The sequence below is a fragment of the Pseudorasbora parva genome, chromosome 7, assembly GCF_024679245.1.
Source record: "Pseudorasbora parva isolate DD20220531a chromosome 7, ASM2467924v1, whole genome shotgun sequence".
NCBI classification, from domain to species: Eukaryota; Metazoa; Chordata; class Actinopteri; order Cypriniformes; family Gobionidae; genus Pseudorasbora; species Pseudorasbora parva.
Genome location: NC_090178.1, coordinates 39,711,668 through 39,731,785, shown reverse-complemented (window position 1 = coordinate 39,731,785; position 20,118 = coordinate 39,711,668). Strand labels below are relative to the sequence as shown.

Below are 20,118 nucleotides of genomic sequence, written 5' to 3'. Positions count from 1 at the left end.
AAACCAAACTTTTGAACATTATTGTATGTTTGAGGTTTTACTTACTAGTCACATGGTTCATAATGCCAGGGTTAGGTCATCCCAAAATGAAAATTATCCCATGATTTACTCACCCTCAAGCCATCCCTAGGTTCTTCAGGCGAACACAATCAGTGTAATATTTTAAAATGTCCAGGCTAATCCAAGCTTTATATTGGCAGTGAATGTTGCTTCATTTTTGAAGTCCATAAAAGTGCAACTATCCATCATATTATTGCGCCACACAGCTCCGGGGGTTAATAAAGGCCATCTGAAGCAATGTGGCATGTTTGTGTGAGAAAAATATCCATATTTAAAACTTTATAGACTAAAATAACTAGCTTCCAGTGGTCAGCAATGCGCAAGTCGACTTGCGCTAAAAAGAATATCCCTTGATGCATGCGTATTGACGAACGCAGAAGTACAGAAATTAGAGCAAAACAAAACATAGCATGGGGGGGGGGGGTCACCCTTTTTAGCGCAAGTCGACTTGCGTAGCCTACCGCTTATCACCAAGCAAACCAAGCAATATTCACTGCCATTATAAAGCTTACACATAGGATGGCTTGCAGGTGAGTAAATCCTCACCATTTAAGAGATGTTGTCCGACAGGAGATCTGCTCCAACTCTGCTAACTTTACAGTGCAGGCTGCAGGGCATCAGCATGGAAGCATCAACAATTTATCAGAGCCAAATATATAAATTATACAACGCCAAGTTTATTAAAAGGAAAGAAGCTACAGCAAAGGTTAAATGCAGAAAAGAGAAAGAATGGGTTAAAATATTGTTAAAAATGGACAAGGTTAATCAATCACCTTTTTCAGTTCACCTGTTTTCTACTTCTCTTTCAGCAGCTTCCTTCAAAAATGTTGGAAACTTGCTGGGAGCTTCACCTCTGTTGTAGAGGGGTTATTTTGTCCCTTTCTGAAAATCACAGAACATTTTATTATATGTTAACACGGTTTTTTTCGCGCTCCGTGTTAATGTGAAGTTAATGTAAGTGACTTCGTCGATTAACAGCATAACGTTAACGTTAGCTCAATTAATTAGCCACCTTCAATGACCCATTCAATTCCCAGAAGAAAAAAAAACTTTATAAAACTATCAAAACCTCTCATTTACACATGTGATTCAAAGCCTAAACAAGAGATTAACTTCATAGAGTTAACGTTAGCCTCGTTAACTTAACTTACTGTTTGGAAAACGGTTGATGTGCTTACGGACTTTTTGCCAAAGACTCTACATTTCTATAAAGTAAATATTCAACAGAACAGAAGCGTGTCAATGGCACATAAGAAATGTCAGGAAAATGTCAGTAACAGTTGTGTGTAATATTTGTGTAACTTTAATAAAAAATATTTGATGAATTAAGTAAAAGTCCCATATAAATCAAAATGATAAGGTAGGTTTCTAACTTTTTTTGTACAAATTTCACATGAGACAGCAATATTAATACAATCAGTTTTCTCTTTCAACTAGATACAACATTGTCATATTTGGGGGCATTGATGTTTTTTCCAGAAAGGTAATAAGCTGTGTTTTTATTGGTAATGATACTGTTATTATATATTTTGTTGTGATAGATACTGTCCATTCCAAATAAACATTATGCTTGTTAGGGGTGCTGGGACGAAACAGGGACCCAAGCGCAGATTAGCAGTTAGCTTAGTTTATTGACCCAACAGTAAGGCAAAACACAAAATAACAGGCAGCCGAGCTGCCAGGTAAAGGGCTGAGCCGAGGCGAAATCCAAGGAGCAGTCAGGATATAAGCCAGGAGACCGTTCAGCAATGCAACAATCCCTAAGGAAAGTTGGTAAGGAAGATGGCAGGGGTCAAAACCAGAGGGAAACCACAGTCCCAGGAGCACAGCCCAGGTAACAGTCCAAAACAGAAGCAGAAAATCATTAACATGTAACTGATCCAACACAGGTCTGCATACAGGAACTGGGCAAAACAAAGAAGAAAAAACAAGATTTAAACAAACAATCAGGGCATGAAAGCTTGGCACGACTAGAACAGGATTAGTTAGGACAGTAGTGAAACGGACGGTAACCAAGACTCTTAAGTTCATCAAAGGCTGCCTGAGCAGCTGAGGACCAACAAAACAGTTTCTTTGTGGGGGTTAATGCTGTCAGAGGAGCCGCCACCTGGCCAAAATTTCAGATAAACCGCCTGTAGAAATTAGCAAAGCCAATAAAACTTTGCAATGCCTTACGGTTGCCAGGTGTGGGCCAGTCAGAGACGGCCTCTACCTTCGCAGGGTCCATGCGAATCCCCTCCACTGATATGATGTGTCCCAAGAACGGAACTGACTGGTTGTGGAAAGAACACTTCTCCACCTTAGCAAACAGTTGGTTCTCTAGCAACCGCTGCAACACTCGTCTGACGTGCTGTATGTGTACCTGGAGTGAACGAGAAAAAATGAGGATGTCATCCAGATACACAAAGACAAATTTGTTGATCATGTCTCTCAGCACGTCATTGACGAGTGCCTGGAAGACGGCTGGAGCATTAGTCAAACCAAAGGGAAGGACCCTGTACTCAAAATGCCCTGTGGGTGTATTAAAAGCCGTCTTCCATTCGTCCCCCTCCCTGGTCCAACTTCGTGAAGTACCTTGCCCCCTGCAGGATCTCGAAGGCTGATGACATCAAAGGTAGTGGATACCTATTCTTAATGGTGATGTCATTCAGCCCCCGGTAATCAATGCAAGGGCGCAAGGAACCATCCTTTTTCTTCACGAAGAAGAACCCCGCCCCTGCTGGAGAGGAAGAAGGACGAATTACACCGGCTGCCAGAGACTCAGAAAGATACTTCTCCATGGCCGCCCGTTCAGGAGCAGACAAGGAAAATAACCGTCCCTTCGGCTGAGAAGTGCCAGGAAGGAGATTGATGGCACAATCATAGGGACGGTGTGGAGGAAGAGATGCGGCCCGGGAGTGACTGAAAACCGCCCGCAAATCATGGTAGACCTCAGGAACCCCAGAGAGATCAACAGGCTCCTCCTGCAACACAGGAAAAGAAGAGACAGAAGACAAGGCAGATACAAGACAATGGGCATGACAATAAGGACTCCATGATAAGATGGTGTTTTCAGACCAGTTAATGTGTGGATTGTGAGTGGTTAACCAGGAATGACCCAAGACTACCGGAGTAAGGGGTGAGTGAGTGACAAAGAAAACGATTTCTTCTCTGTGATTACCAGATGTAATAACTTGTAATGGAACTGTGGTCTGGGAAATGGTGGTGAGTTCTCTGCCATCTTTAGCGTGAGCAGTGAGGACAGAAGAGAGAGATTGAAAAGAAATGCCCTTCCTCAAACCGCAAGAAAAATCAATAAAATTCCCTTCAGCCCCGGAATCAATGAGGGCAGAGAGTTGATGAACAACACCTTTATATGTGACAGAGACTGGAAGCATAGAGCGGGAACCAGTAGATGGGGTGGTGGAAGTAGCGCTCGTCAGTACCCCCTTGTTTACTGACGAGCGTTGGCTTTTGTCGGACAGGAAGAAGCAAAATGTCCCGGTCGGCCACAGTAGAGACATAATCCTTTGGACAGACGTTTCTGTTTCTCCTCAGCAGATAACCGGTACCTGCCCAACTGCATAGGTTCCGGAGCAGAAGAGTGGACTGGAGTATCAGAAACTGAAAAAGCAGACACAGAGTCAAGCAAAGACAAGGATGTAGAAGCCCGAGCTCTCCGACGAAGATCCCGTCGATTATCCAAACGAAGCGCCAGATCAACAAGTTCATCAAGATGTTCAGGAAGATCATGAGCATACATCTCATCCCTTATCTCATCCTCCAGCCCCTCCGTGAACCTGGCCGCCAGAGCGGTGTCATTCCACTCACTTGATGCAGCAAGAGTACGAAATTCGATGGCGAAGTCAGCTACTGAACGTCTCCCCTGACGAAGTGCTGCCAGCAACCTTGATGCCTCCTTACCGAGTGCTGAGCGGTCGAATATCTTGACAAACTCAGCTTTAAAGCTGGAAAACTCCATACAACATGCCGCCTTTGCTGCCCAAACAGAAGTGGCCCACTCCCGAGCTCGACCGGCAAGGAGAGAGATGACAAATGCTACTTTGGCTGAATCTGAGGCATAAGTGAGGGGTTGCAGAGAGAAAAACCACCTCACATTGAATAATGAATGCACGACATACTGTGGGCTCACCGGAGTAAATAGGAGGGTTGTTGATGCGTGGTTCAGGGGTGACTGAAGAATGTCCAGCGGCCGGCGTCACAAGAGTACGTTCAGTCTCCATTCGGCGCACAGCTTCGGTAAGCTCGGTGACTTGGCTGGCTAATGAGTCCACAGCATGACGAGCAGCCGCCAGCTCCCCTTGATGCTGTCCGAGCAGCGCACCCTGTGCTTCCAGAGCAGAGCGTAACTGCGATTGATCTGCTGGATCCATCCTGGTCAGTGTGTACTGTTAGGGGTGCTGGGACGAAACAGGGACCCAAGCGCAGATTAGCAGTTAGCTTAGTTTATTGACCCAACAGTAAGGCAAAACAACACAAAATACCAGGCAGCCGAGCTGCCAGGTAAAGGGCTGAGCCGAGGCGAAATCCAAGGAGCAGTCAGGATATAAGCCAGGAGACCGTTCAGCAATGCAACAATCCCTAAGGAAAGTTGGTAAGGAAGATGGGCCAGGCAGGGGTCAAAACCAGAGGAGCACAGCCCAGGTAACAGTCCAAAACAGAAGCAGAAAATCATTAACATGTAACTGATCCAACACAGGTCTGCATACAGGAACTGGGCAAAACAAAGAAGAAAAAAAGAGATTTAAACAAACAATCAGGGCATGAAAGCTTGGCACGACTAGAACAGGATTAGTTAAGACAGTAGTGAAACGGACGGTAACCAAGACACACTGACAGAGAAGCAAAGATAGAGAGAAGCATAAGTAGTGGAGGAATCAATGTAAAAACAAGAGACAGGTGTGTGTGGGGAGAGCTGGGGCACTAATTAGAATGAGGTGCAGCTGTGATGGCCGAGTGAGTGGAACTGACAACCACACACACAAAAAACCTGATGATCAAACCAGAGTCCTGACAATGCTATGGATTTGCTCTCTTTAGATAATGTACTTAGATGCAGCTAACAACAACAAGGCATCAACTGCCTTTACCTTCTTTCAAAACTGTATTTTTTTTTATAGTACATTTGAACTTATAGTGTACTACAAGTGGTAAATATATATTTTTAAAATACAGATATAGTATATTAAAAGCACATTTTAGTTCATATTAAATGGTCTCAAAATAGCACAGTTGAGTACACTTAGATATTCTAAAAATTATCCTAAGTACTAAAGTATTTTTAGTAAATAGAGTACTTTAGGTACATTATAGAAATGTACTTTTTTCACCTAGGCTATCATACTGAGAGAATAACCCAATACCGAGACAAACATATCCTTATGTGTTACATAGAAGAAAGTCATGAAGGTTTGGAACAACATGAATGAAAAATTAACTTATTGGCTAAACTGTTAAACTAACTGATTGATTCATCTTTTATATTCATACAAAGGGTTAGGGGTGATCAAGGAGTTGAGAACCTCGACATTGCACTCTTTATGTTTACTGTAAGGGGAACAGACAGAGCAAGTTTCATTTCTGGGAAAAGCGTACATAACCAAAGGTAACGTAATGTTTATGTAAGATGTTTCTATAAATTTGTTTAATTTTCTGTAGCCATGGCATATTTAAATGTAGAATATACTTTTTTTAAATTATAGTCATGATTAGATATTTCAAGCTATTTAATATTAAGTTCTTTTATCCATTCTTCCTATTACAGAATTGAACGACTCTGGCGTGATGTGTGGACAGCGGTGACTACCACATATTATGATACCCTCCATGGTCTTGAAGAAGATGGCTTGCTGGACATCTCAAACACACTGCACATTTTCCTTGCCCACTTTGTGTTTCTTCCCCGTCTCCGCAAAGACTTGCAGACATTTGCTGAGGGCTGGAACCATCACCCTCTCCGGACTGAGGGAAATATGACCCCACATCAGTTGTGGGAGGTGGGACTCATGCAGAATAGCATCAGTGAGCTTGAAAATTTAGAGGTATGAAGGAATTTTATTTCTCTAACACAATGTTTCTTAGAGGTTGCTTATTTGACTAAGAACTTTAATGATTACATTTCCCTAGGATGTAGAGGACTGTGACATAGACTGGGAAAGTGCCATTTTCCACGAGGAACAAGAGGAACCATTAAAGGGTAACTAAACCCTAGAACAACTTTTTTTAGTTAATGATCTGCAAGAATGGAGCTTTATTATTATTGTTCATTGAGTCGAGTAAATGTTTTGACAGTTGGGTTTAAAGTGTTTAAATTCTATAATATATGGTGTAAAAACGTCTTAGTGCTCTTTTTTTCCCAGAGCTAGCTCTATATATATATATAGCTAGCTCTCTCTCTCTCTCTCTCTCTCTCTCTCTCTCTCTCTCTCTGACTATATAAATATATATATATATATATATATATATATATATATATATATATATATATATATATGCTTTTTTAATAAGAATATAATAAAATAATTTGTATTTAAAAAATAAAATAAAATACACAAACAAAAAAACATGCAAACTAAGTTTATTTAACCTAGACAAAAGATTGGTTGTCATAAAATCGTTATTGGTGTCAATAAAACTGAACAGCTTTGAACAGCTCGATTGTGGTCTCAGCCCCCTTGATAACGTGTATGTAAGTTAGCCGTAATACACAAGCTGCACGATTAAGTCATTTATCGAAATGAAAAGCTGCAATTTCAACGTGTTAAAGCATCCAGATTTGTAGCCATGTTAATAACGTTTGTAAGAAACCAAACCATTTGTAAATCCGTCAAGATTTCAGCGAGATAAGAGTATTTATGTTCGGACAGATCACTCATCTTACATCAGGTTCCACAGAGCCCGACAGAAAGCCTGGCTGTGACAAGATGGCCGCCGGTGATGGCGATGGTGACTCCGCCGTAAGACATCTAGCCCTTATTATGGATATCTATGCTTCCAACGGCTCACTACCACGCCCCTGGCGGGAACTCACAACGCCCCTGGCGCGAGCTCACCACGCCCCTGTTATAAAAGCATCCTGTTTCAGTTCAAAACCTCTGTAGCGAGTCAGGAGTTGTAATTGCGAGTATAGAAAATTTTCAGGATAGCATATATTATCATCTAGTTAGCACAGCCATTTGTATAGTTATTTAGATTAATTCGTGTAGCCTAGTTAGTTAATTAGCATAGTTGTTAGTGTAGCATTGTTAGAAGTTCTCTTCACTTGCTTTCAACATCCTAATTAAGAAAATACAGATATATAATGCAGTTGTAAGTACATGTTTAGCTTTTCTTCTGATATTTTTGCCGCCTGTCATGTCTACAGATAATTTTCATACCTCAGACGCTTTCAGACAAACCCTGACACGCAAATGGTTGCCGTGGTAACAAACAACAAATCCGTAACGTGCTAGACTGCTGCCGTATGTAGTCTAACTTTTATTTAATGCATGAGGAATATTTAATATGAGGAAATCTGTTGTAATAGGCTATTAGGTTTGAACTTATTGGTCCTGCGCTTTTTTAGTGGCATTCAGTATAAGTATATGGCTGTTCAGTGTTCATAGATTAGTTAGTGATCTCATTCTCTCTTGCGCTGCTGCTTCGCTAGCATGAATGAATGAATAAATGAATAAATGAATGAATGAAAGCATCATCGGCATCGGGAGTTAAAGCAGTTTGAGCCTACAAACTCTGTGTCTACAGACATTTCACCCTCCTCCAGTCCACTTCAGGTGAAGGTGGTGGAGAAAAGTCCTCTAGTTTAGATGACTGCTCTGTTGCAAAACTACTGTCCTCACTCCAGTCACTATCCATCTTTGCGAGACTGACAACTGTCAAACAAGTTGTCACTACGGGTCTCAGGTGCACGCCCCCCGTTCAGCGCCGCCCTCGTCTCGTCCCCTCTGTCTCCGCTGGGCTCTGCCCACTTTTGCAGCATTTTTCAAATATTGCCAGAGGGCGGAGTTAGGCTGTGAACAGGGGTTTAGTTACCCTTTAACAGTATTTGGAGTTGTGGTTCCAGAACTCCTCCCCCCTCTAAATGAACAAGAAATAAGACTCCTCCAAGTTGCTGTTGACCCTACAGTGACATCACACTCAAATGGTAGAGACATCTATATTCAGTGCTTTAATATTTTTCACTGATAAATTATGAATATGCTTAATCTATTGTCCTTTGCTTGTTCTACTTGAGATGGAAACTCCAATTCCAATTAGACTTTATTGAACATCAGAATTTTTTTCAAATACAGTAAACTTACTGTAATATTCAATATCATTGTCTTTTAGGGTGTCACCCTAAACTAAAACAGTTGTGATTGTCACAAAGAAGTATGTGGTGCAAAACAGTGTTTGTGGAATGCTTACCATATGACATCTTAAACTCTTTATACTAACATTTTTAATCAACATATGATAACTAATGTCATAAAAGCAATAAATTCCTGACAAAGAATTTGTGTCCATCATTTCTAAACTTAACATATTTCCATGTTAAAAAACTTGTGCACCTAAACCTTTAGAAATTCCTGCCCAAGAAAGAAACCCTCCATCAACACAGTTTTGAAGTCTTCATAGTTTGACATGTGTTTAGCAGGTAGCATAATTGTATTGCTGCATGCTGCCACAGTTGGATAACATATCCTATGCTCATTATATTCTGCATCACAGTTATGGTTGAATTGCACTGTGATTTTGAAATGCGTCTTGTCTTAAGACAGAATAGGAATGTGTCCCTGTCCTGTCACCCACTGAAGGAAGGTCTTTGGAGTCATCGGGAGTGCGCCGACACCAGAAGCAGTGTCATCTGAAAAAAAAAAAAAATACAAATGAGTAATTAAACTTATTGGCAGATTTTGTCTTTAATAAACATTAATCCATCTTCCATACAGCTTATACTATACATAGTCATCGAAGTGCTAATAACCACACATCCCGATACTGAAGACAGGGAACATCCTGAACAAATGGCAAGTAACAAGAAACGGGTGCATTTCTCGAAGCCAACAACTTGCGAATTTCTAATTAGCTAACAATGCTTAGCTAATTACAAATGCATAACTGTTCAGTTAAAGCAAGAGTGGTGAACATTGATGCTGGAGGGTCATTGACCTACAGAGTTCAGGCCCAACCCTGGAAAAAAAAAAAAAAAATTCACCTGCCTATAACTTTAGTAATCCTGAAGGTCTTGATTAACTTCAGGTGTGTTTAATTAAGGTTGGCGCTAAACTATGCAGGACAGCAGCCCTCTAGGATCAACATTCACCACCCCCGAGTTAAATAAAAATCTCATTGTTTAATCATCTTTCAAAATCTGTTTTTCCTTTTAAAGAAAAAAAATGTTTTCTATATAAATGCAGTTAAGAATGCCTTGTGCAATATTTTCCTGAAGTAATTTAAATTCTCACAAAAAGAGGACTTGGATTGTAGCTTAATAAGGGATGTGGGGCAGAATTGTTTTTATGGTACTTGCAAGCCCCTTGTCAGAATTCACTTTCAATGTATTGAAAAGAGCAGCATGATTCAGCACATACAAAAGCCATGCAATTTAGAATGATGTGAAGGTGAGCAAATCACTATTTGTAATAAGACCTTTTGGTAACACTTTACTTGAAGGGGTGTGCATAAGACTGACATGACACCTTCATAATCATGACATGACATGTTTTTATGCATGTTTATGACAACTGTCATTAAGTGTCATTCGCTTAATTATGTCATTTTTAATACAATGATGACATTTCGGAGTTGTCTTTGTTATGACAACTTGACATAAACCAATACATCATAACCTGTCAGTGTCTTTGTCATGACAGCTTGACATTACCAAGACAACATAACCTGTCATAAACAGACATGAAATGACATAGCAGATTAATTATCAAATTTAAGAAACTACTTAGCTTTTTGGGTTTACATTACATTAGTTGCTAGGCAACGTGGGGGAGAGGACGCTGGCGTTGTCTGTTCGCCGCTTCTCCACCCACAAATCATGTTATCTTTACTATTAAATTCAGAATTTATTTTATTTTATGTTTGTGACTAGTCTAACAGAGCTTCTATTGGGACTGTTGCTGATTGCTGGCAGCCACTGAGAGGACGTTGTTTGCCGTTTCTTCACCGCTTCTCTTCTGTTTTTGTTTGAATTTGTGGTTGGTTTTGGTTTGAAGGACATTTGATGTTGCTCGCTGCGGCTGCTCTCTCTTCTGGGTGTCGGCTGCTCACTGGTGGTCTCCCTCGGGCTTGAGCTGCATGGTGGCTGAAGTTTGCACCAGGCTAGCGTCATCGGCGTCCGGCATGATGTTGAGATGTAATTTTTACTTGTTATTCATGTATTGTTATTTTTTCCCTTTGTTGCACTTTGAGATTCTTCAGAATGAAAAGTGCGTTATAAATAAAATCTATTATTATTATTATTATTATTATTATTAAACTGTCATGTGGTTGGTTTTGACGTTGGCTGTCATTAGGCTATTATAATGTCATGATTTCTTTATAAATTTTATTTGTCATTTACATGTCATTAAGTGTCAATAATCTGTCAAATTATTTTATAACATTGTCATGAATATATTTCTTGACCTAAACTACAGTGGTACAAGTTGAATTTGTCATTAACATGTCATTAAGTGTCAATACTCTGTCAAATTATTTCATAACATTGTCATGAATATATTTCTTGACCTAAACTACAGTGGTACAAGTTGAATTTGTCATTAACATGTCATTAAGTGTCAATACTGTGTCAAATTATTACATAACATTGTCATGAATATATTTCTTGACCTAAACTACAGTAGTACAAGTTGAATTTGTCCTTAACATGTCATTAAGTGTCAATACTCTGTCAAATTATTTTATAACAATGTCATGAATATTTAGCTTGACCTGAAATATGGCATCATAGAGGAAATCGTACAGAGTCATTAAAAACTATTAATATAACTCAAAATGATAGAGTGGCATAGACACCACTGGTTATGTGTACGCTGTAACAGTTGTTGGCAGAGCCTCAGTCAGGTTAGTTTGTTTAGGTGTTTAATGTCAATTTAGTTTGCAGTAAGTAAAAACAATTCACAACAACGTTATTTTGGGTTTAATATACTTTATTTAAACTTTTGCTCACTCTTTAACGAATAGTTTGAGTTTATTCTTACCATTTCTTTGTTTGTCTGTTTGTTATGGCGGAGTCCCGTGTGCTGGTGCACCGTCAAAAGGGGTTCGGGCGGAAACGTTGGCCCTATATATAATGTTCCGGCCTTGGCTCTAGCCGCAACCATTCCTTGTTCAGCCCGGGGTGGGGCTCTAAAGACTATTTCTCTTATTTTTATACATCGGAAGATAATTTATAAAGTGAAGTCATTTGACAAAGTGTTATTTTTCTGTGTTTGTTTATGTGTGTATATGATGTTGATATATATATGTTTATTTTGTGTAATGGCCATTATTTGTGTACGTGTTTTCCCCTTTTTGCGTTAATTGGTGCTGGTCACCTGTGTATAAATTCATGCCTTGTGTTTTTAAGAGTCAGTTCTGTGAGAGGGCAGGTCTTAAAAATTAAATGATTGATTTTATTTCTCGAACTCCTTTTCATATTTTTAAGACATTTGAAATTGTCTATTATCTAACCTTCTGTTGAAGCTGGTGGAGGAAACTTAAAAAATAAAATAAAACATTGTGAACTGAAAAATATTAATGAGGCTGTTATTAAAAAATAATTTGACAGCGTATTAACACCGAATTACATTTTAATGACAAATTAAACTTTTGCCACTGAAAAAAATGTATGACATTATAATGGCCTTAGTCAACATCAAAACCAACCACATAACAGTTTAAGGTTAACCCTATAAGCTAAGTAAGTTTCTTAAATTTGATAATTTGTTATGTCATGTTTATGACAGGTTATGTTGTCTTGGTAATGTCAAGTTGTCATGACAAAGACACTGACAGGTTATGATGTATTGGTTTATGTCAAGTTGTCATAATAAAGACAACTCCGAAATGTCATCATTGCATTAAAAATGACATAATTAAGCGAATGACACTTAATGACAGTTGTCATAAACATGCATAAAAACTCCTTCATATTCATGACACGTGTCATGTCATGATTATGAAGGTGTCATGTCAGTCTTCAAGTAAAGTGTTACCCTGCTGCCGCAACAGTCTCTCATTATCCGCCTTCAATTTGGCAACTAGCTCCCTCATTTCTTGTAACTCCTCCTCCATATTTTTGAAAAAGGACTTACCACTAGGCCCAGGAAACTCACCCACCAGTCACCACTGCTCTACAAAACACAAACAACAAAACACACAACAACAAAAAAAACAACAACCACCCTTGTCTCAGCCTTTCCCTTGTGAAAAAAAAGTGCACTTTAGTGTACTTTTATAAAGTGTACTTATTGCACAGATAATATACTTATACTAAATACACTTAATTGTGCAATTAAATGCAATGTTTTCGGTGTACTTAACACACATTATATGTAATTGATTTCAAATTTATCACATATTAAGTTGAAATAAAATACAATAAGTTGCAATTAAGAGTGATTTTTTGGAACAACTTAAGTGGTACTTAAATACAACTTTATATGTACTTTCATAATCGCTTCTAGTGTATTAAAATTGTAATTAAAGTGCACTGCTCAATGTACTGACAAGCAATTAATGTGAACTAAAACATACTTTAATGTCAGCTAAATATACGCTTAAGTGTGAATTAAATGCAATGTTTTCGGTGTACTTAACACACATTATATGTAATTAATTTCAAATTTATCACATATTAAGTTGAAATAAAATACAATAAGTTGCAATTAAGAGTGATTTTTTGGAACAACTTAAGTGGTACTTAAATACAACTTTATATGTACTTTCATAATCACTTCTAGTGTATTAAAATTGTAATTAAAGTGCACTGCTCAATGTACTGACAAGCAATTAATGTGAACTAAAACATACTTTAATGTCAGCTAAATATACACTTAAGTGTGAATTAAATGCAATGTTTTCGGTGTACTTAACACACATTATATGTAATTAATTTCAAATTTATCACATATTAAGTTGAAATAAAATACAATAAGTTGCAATTAAGAGTGATTTTTTGGAACAACTTAAGTGGTACTTAAATACAACTTTATATGTACTTTCATAATCACTTCTAGTGTATAAAAATTGTAATTAAAGTGCACTGCTCAATGTACTGACAAGCAATTAATGTGAACTAAAACATACTTTAATGTCAGCTAAATATACGCTTAAGTGTGAATTAAATGCAATGTTTTCGGTGTACTTAACACACATTATATGTAATTGATTTCAAATTTATCACATATTAAGTTGAAATAAAATACAATAAGTTGCAATTAAGAGTGATTTTTTGGAACAACTTAAGTGGTACTTAAATACAACTTTATATGTACTTTCATAATCACTTCTAGTGTATTGAAATTGTAATTAAAGTGCACTGCTCAATGTACTGACATCCATTCTACTGTCTTAAAAACAAGCAATTAATATGAACTAAAATATACCTTAACGTAATTTACATGTACACTCTAATATAATGAAATACATTCATAATTACATTTTTCAAATAATAAAGCTGCAATTTCGTATAATAAACACATCCAAATTTAAATCCTCTACATTTATTGACAAAACAATCTGTAAAACAAATATACAAAAAAAACGTTTTTTTGATGCCCAAGAAAAACCCAAAAAACTATTTACACAAACACAAGAACATATGTATTCTGTCAATTTTATCATTAAATTCAAGTGATGCCATATTGATGCTCTTGAATGTGACATGACAGATCACTGTAAAGACACATCAGTTCAAGCAGCAACGCGGCACGAGTGAATGTGATCATCTTGTCATAGTCAAAGAATAAACATGAATTAACATCAGAAGGTATGTTAAGGATACATTACAACTTACTAAAATGTATCACATTGTGTAATCGTTCAGTGTTTCAACAGCAGAAAGACGTCGATAAAACACGAGAGAGATGAACTCTTTCACTAAATGTATGCATTATATTAGCCTATATATTCATCATATTCTACTTAACCTGAAAACCTGAAAAAAAATCGAACCTATAATTAGATTTATAAGTTAATGCAAAAACGGTCTTATGAGAAGTTTACACGTTTGCATACAATGCAAGTGCAAGTAAGGCCTCCCTATATAGTCTACACTATACAGCATGCTTTGTCGTTTGATTAAACAGAAACAACAAGGCAATTATATATTACATTCTGAATCAAATTATAATCTTTGTGTGCCCTTTGTTAGAGTTAAGCTTGGTAAAACGTCCTTCAAATATGTCGCAGCCTCAGATTGGAATTTGCTCCAGACTGAGTTGAAGCTAAAAAATCTGGTGACATTTAGTCATTTTAAAAGTTTACTACATCATTTTGAGAGTAAATTAATGGTGTGTAATTGTTTTTGACTGGTTGTATGTTTTATGTTTTTTATGTGACTTTTTATGTATAACTGTACATGCAAACACAGCTGCCTATCTTGGCCAGGACAGGATATTTTAATCTCAGTGAGTTTTTCTCCTGGTTAAATAAAGGTAATAATAATAATAATTAGTAGAGATATTTTTTATATTATATTTTTAATTCTTTAAGAAACCTTTAGTTTAGGACAATTACAATTTGTTCAATAAACCAATAAATAAAAAAAAGCATTTTTATATTTAGTGTTCTCTCCCCGAACTGTCAGCTTTGTGTACTGTTACAGCCCTATTATTAATGCAATCTTAAAATCAAAAGGTGTATATGTTAATTATTTAATGCATTGTTAACTTGCATGAACAATGACTATAAATTTAATTAACTAGCTTTGAACTATAATTTATTAAGCAAGGTCAACAACTATTAATAAACACTGTAAAAAATTAAATTAAATAAATAAATAAAAAGAAATCACTGTTAGATCATGTTGGTCAATTCATTAAATAACGTTAACAAATTAGATCTTATTGTAAAGTGTTACTGAACTTATAAGCTCTTAAACCGTTACTAGCACCAAAATTAGGACCAAAAGGTTTATTCTAAAATCTTATTCCAGCATTACAGTGAATGAAAAAAAAAAAAAAAAAAACTGAAGAACTCCAAAGGCACACAAAATTGTTTGTCACCAACTATTTTCAAGTTGTTTGGAAAGTGCTGTTTATGTCAATGTCCCAGAAGCTCTCCATCAGTAGGAAACTGGCGCACCATCTCTCCACAGTAGATGTGAATGGACATGTTCCAAAGAGGCAGGAAAGAAAAAAATATATACCTTGAGGAAAGAAAAAGAAAACGCAAAGAAAAAACTTGTTTATAAAACAGATCTATCCATTATTATAATTGGCTCAATTGAATTAAAACGATAGATGTACAGTTTATATTCACACAGCAGTATCTGTATGAAAAAAAGAAGAAAAAAAAAGAAATAGCCATAAGAGGGATCATAAAAATGAGCATGTTGTCTCTTTTTTATCTAGTACTGCCCTGATGAAGCAGTTTATTCTGCATGGTGTGTGTAAGCTTTTGACCACACCTGCATCCCCTATGTGATGAATTACCTCAGTCGTCAGGGTAGAATGATTGGAGAGGTTCCTTCACGTATCCCACTGAGCACATCATCTTCACTGACACTGGACTTTATAAATAGAGAACATTTTAATAATGGTTTTTATTCCTTCTTTACAGGGAATTAAACATAACTTAAATATAGATAAATAACCCAAGACCAATGTAAATTGAGAAAAGTATTCTTGCATTTTTCCTCATCTTGCCTTGCAAGTTTCAGCTTACCGCACCATCTCCATGAAGGATGTTCCTGTATTTACCACGCCTGGCACAGCAATGCTGCGGCTCCATTCCTTTGGGTGTGTGGCCTGTAAAATATATAATGATATGGGGATCTGTAAATGCACAAGTGGGAATGTATTACTTACAAATGGACAAGATGCAAAGCATTTAAAAGCGAAAGACTTGATAGCAATGTTTTAGCTTGTGTGATCAGTGTCATGGCTGGGCATAAATTCATAATTAACATTAACTTGACCTCATCAAGATGGCTCTGTGATTCCACACAGCTTGCACTGGATCTCCAATAACACATCTGTATTGATCCTACAAAATAAAAAAATAAAATAAAATAAGCACAAAATATTAAAAACACTTTAACATCTTACTCTCCAAATGCAAAAAGAAAAGAACATATTAAAATCATTATTTCATTACTGGTTGTTGTTATACACGTTAAGTTAATATATGGAATAAATGTATATAACGTTAAATGTCTTCTGTCCATTTAAAAAGTAGGAGTTCGATTAAAATATTGTATACAGCAGACTAATTCATTGAACATGCCCACACCGGCGATCACATTCCGATTTAAGAAATTATTATAATGCAATCTTAGATAACAAGTTACATGAATATGAATAATACAATAAATACATAGGAAACATGATTAACGTTAATTCACCTCCCGAGTCCATAGTGCGTCTATCCTATCTGCGATTAAACTAAATAACTACACCGTAATAGAGAGCAACCATGTTACGGTGAAAATGTAAAATCAAGAGAGCTTATATCAAGATATACTTACTTGACTCGTTATTTGTAGCATATAATGTCTCATCTGTAATGATCCAAACGGTTCGCTCCTCTGTTGTCTCTGTTCTCTTCAGCTTCATTTTCCTTACGCATCGCGATGACGCAATCATGGCGAACCGCGCATTTTTCAAAATCATGACGTAGTATTTTTGGCGCATGCGCATTGAAATATTAAGTATAAATATAAAATAAGATATTTCGTGCATTAAATGTTGATTATAAATGACGTATTAATTATCCATTTCTGTTCAGGTTGTTCTAACACACTGTGTAGTTGGACTGTATTTCAGAGAACTTGACTCATTCACCTAACTAAAAGTCAATCATGTTTAGAGTCTGATTAAAATTGAGTGAAATTTTGAAGAAAAATACATAATCCAATGTAAATTTGGACAACTAATTTTTTTAAAAAAAGCATTTATTTTCCATGTGCTTTGTCATTAGTAAAATAAGTGTACTTTATGAAACAAACTCATAATTAAAATGGTTTAAGTAAGTTTAGGTGTAGACATTATTACAAGGTGCATTTTTAAAAAGCGCACTTAAGTGTGTTTATAAATATTGTCATACAAGTGTACTTTCTTTAAGTGAAAATTAACTAGATATTATTACAAAGCGCACTTATTATAAGTGTACTAAAGTGGGTTTATAAATATTGTCGTGAAAGTGTATTTTTTTAAAGTACAAATTAATTATATATTATTACAAAGTGCACTTATTATAAGTGTACTAAAGTGTGTTTATAAATATTGTCATAAAAATGTACTTTTTTAAAGTACAAATTAATTATATATTATACAAAGTACACTTATTATAAGTGTACTAAAGTGTGTTTATAAATATTGTCATGAAAGTGTACTTTTTTAAAGTACAAATTAATTATATATTATTACAAAGTACACTTATTATAAGTGTACTAAAGTGTGTTTATAAATATTGTCATGAAAGTGTACTTTTTTAAAGTACAAATTAATTATATATTATTACAAAGTACACTTATTATAAGTGTACTAAAGTGTGTTTATAAATATTGTCATGAAAGTGTACTTTTTTAAAGTACAAATTAATTATATATTATTACAAAGTACACTTATTATAAGTGTACTAAAGTGTGTTTATAAATATTGTCATGAAAGTGTACTTTTTTAAAGTACAAATTAATTATATATTATTACAAAGTACACTTATTATAAGTGTACTAAAGTGTGTTTATAAATATTGTCATGAAAGTGTACTTTTTAAAAATACAAATTAATTAGATATTATTACAAAGTACACTTATTATAAGTGTACTAAAGTGTGTTTATAAATATTGTCATGAAAGTGTACTTTTTAAAAATACAAATTAATTAGATATTATTACAAAGTGAATTTAAAAAAAGTGTACTTAAGTTTGTTTAGAAATATTGTCATTAAAGTGTATTCTCTTTAAGTACACTTAAGTGGCACTTAATTTTAATTATATCATATTATCTACAAGTGCAGTTTTTAAAAAATATACTTTAAATATATTAAGTGCACAAAAAATACACTTTCAATACAATTAAGCACACTTCTTTTTCACAAGGGTTAAATCACAACCGATCCTGCCGACTGCTCCAGATTGTGGCAAGAGCGCAGTGTGCAGAGGACACAGAATTGATTACAGTGCAAAAGCACAAAAGTAATATTTAAAAACCCACTACGCCACCCTGGGGGCTTTATACCAGGGAATCACCCAAATCAAACTCACAGCACATAATGCTTACAGGTTCGCATCGGTTGGAGTCAGGCAAGAGACAGGGGTTTTATACAAATAGTAAAACATTTATTAAGTTAAGATTGATTAAACAGGTCAAGTAACCACTAATGAAATTGAGCAAACAGTCAAAATCAATAGATCACAATGAACAATGACACGTTCTTCCCTTAAGAATTGGTCCGGCAGTCGAGATCACTCACCCCCGAAGGGCACTACACTCCTAAAGAGAAAACCACAGCAAGCACATGTGCACTCACGCCACACCCACACACACACACACACACACAACCTCCGTGACACCGCAAACACTCCACAGTACCACCACCAAGATGAGGACCGCTGCACTTTGTCTCCTTGCCGTCCCAATTCTATAACACAGAACATACACGTAAGACACAGACCACAATAGAAAACATGAAAAACAATATACAGAAGGGAGGAACAACCCTCCACAAATCAAACAAATACAATATATAAATCTGAATCAGTCACGATTAGGCCCAGACACACAATTTTCATGTCAAGGAACAAAAAACACAGTGCGCAGATACAAGAATAGAGAAATACGCACCGGCCGGTCACGTCTCAATATGGCTCTGTAATACGTACACACCTCTGATATTCAGGGTAAATTTATGAGAAACGACAAGTCTCCTGCAGGCCTTAAGACATTCAGACCAAACGTCTGTACTTCATACCTGGGCCGCAAAGGTCAAACAAGAGAAACAGAGTAGGGCCTACTAAACATACAAAATAAATTAAAAAAACAAACATCACATACATAAATACACAAGATACAACAACTTAAATTAACAAACTAAACAAAAACAAAATGAACAGTGATGACTAATACTGAGCATCCAGCACCACGGGCAACTCACGATATTCTGAGTGATAACATCAACCAGCAATACAGGTCCACGCTGGCTCTAGTGAAATAACAGGCAGATAGTGAAAGGTGTTGTTAAAACAGTGTCACAGTAAAGTTAATCGTCATTAGGCCAAATAGCCGGGCAGCAAAACAGTGCACGGAGCATGCACTCGCAGCAGCGCGTCTCTATAAACGCCAATTGAGCAAACAGCAGTAACGATCGCAAATGTTCGGTGCTATCGCGCTGCACCAAGCCTCCACTTCACTCGTCCCGTACAAAGAACGACGACGTACAACCCACCACAACCTTACTCAGGTCTATGGAAAACACCTGGAGTGGAAAGGCAACGAGAGAAGACTCACTAAGCGGCTCACGATCAGATAAAAACATTAAATATATTCGAGGTTGCAAACATACCTGAGGCCGGCAGTTATGAAATCACAAACCTCCTCCGCTTCACTAGGAGCTCACAAAACGAGCGCTGCAGACGATCCGCCGTTTATTTCCTCAGTCCACTAAAACAAAACGAGTCCACATCATCTGGTGCAAAAACACTCGCAACAGCGTCGCTAACCTGCAGTGCTTACCTCTCAACTCATACACAACGCCCCGGAAAGAGATGACATGACGTCACATACTGCCCTCCCCGGCAACACACAAACATTTATCGCCCTTAGGACTGATGACAAATTACTATGCAGACGAGTGATAATACGAGGGGTGAACGCCTACTGCCACATATGCATTCAAAAATTTACTGGAATTGGAACG

The 20,118-nt window shown here is 36.7% G+C and overlaps 1 long non-coding RNA gene across 1 annotated transcript; it reads right to left on the bottom strand.

Moving 5' to 3' along the window:
• Nucleotides 1-14,837: 14,837 nt before the first annotated feature.
• Nucleotides 14,838-16,819, bottom strand: LOC137083875 (uncharacterized). Its single transcript, XR_010906639.1, has 5 exons — nucleotides 16,727-16,819; nucleotides 16,178-16,245; nucleotides 15,925-16,007; nucleotides 15,693-15,769; nucleotides 14,838-15,406 (listed from the first exon to the last, which is right to left on the bottom strand). It is a non-coding gene; the product is annotated as an uncharacterized lncRNA (long non-coding RNA).
• Between the last annotated feature and the right edge of the window lie 3,299 nt (nucleotides 16,820-20,118).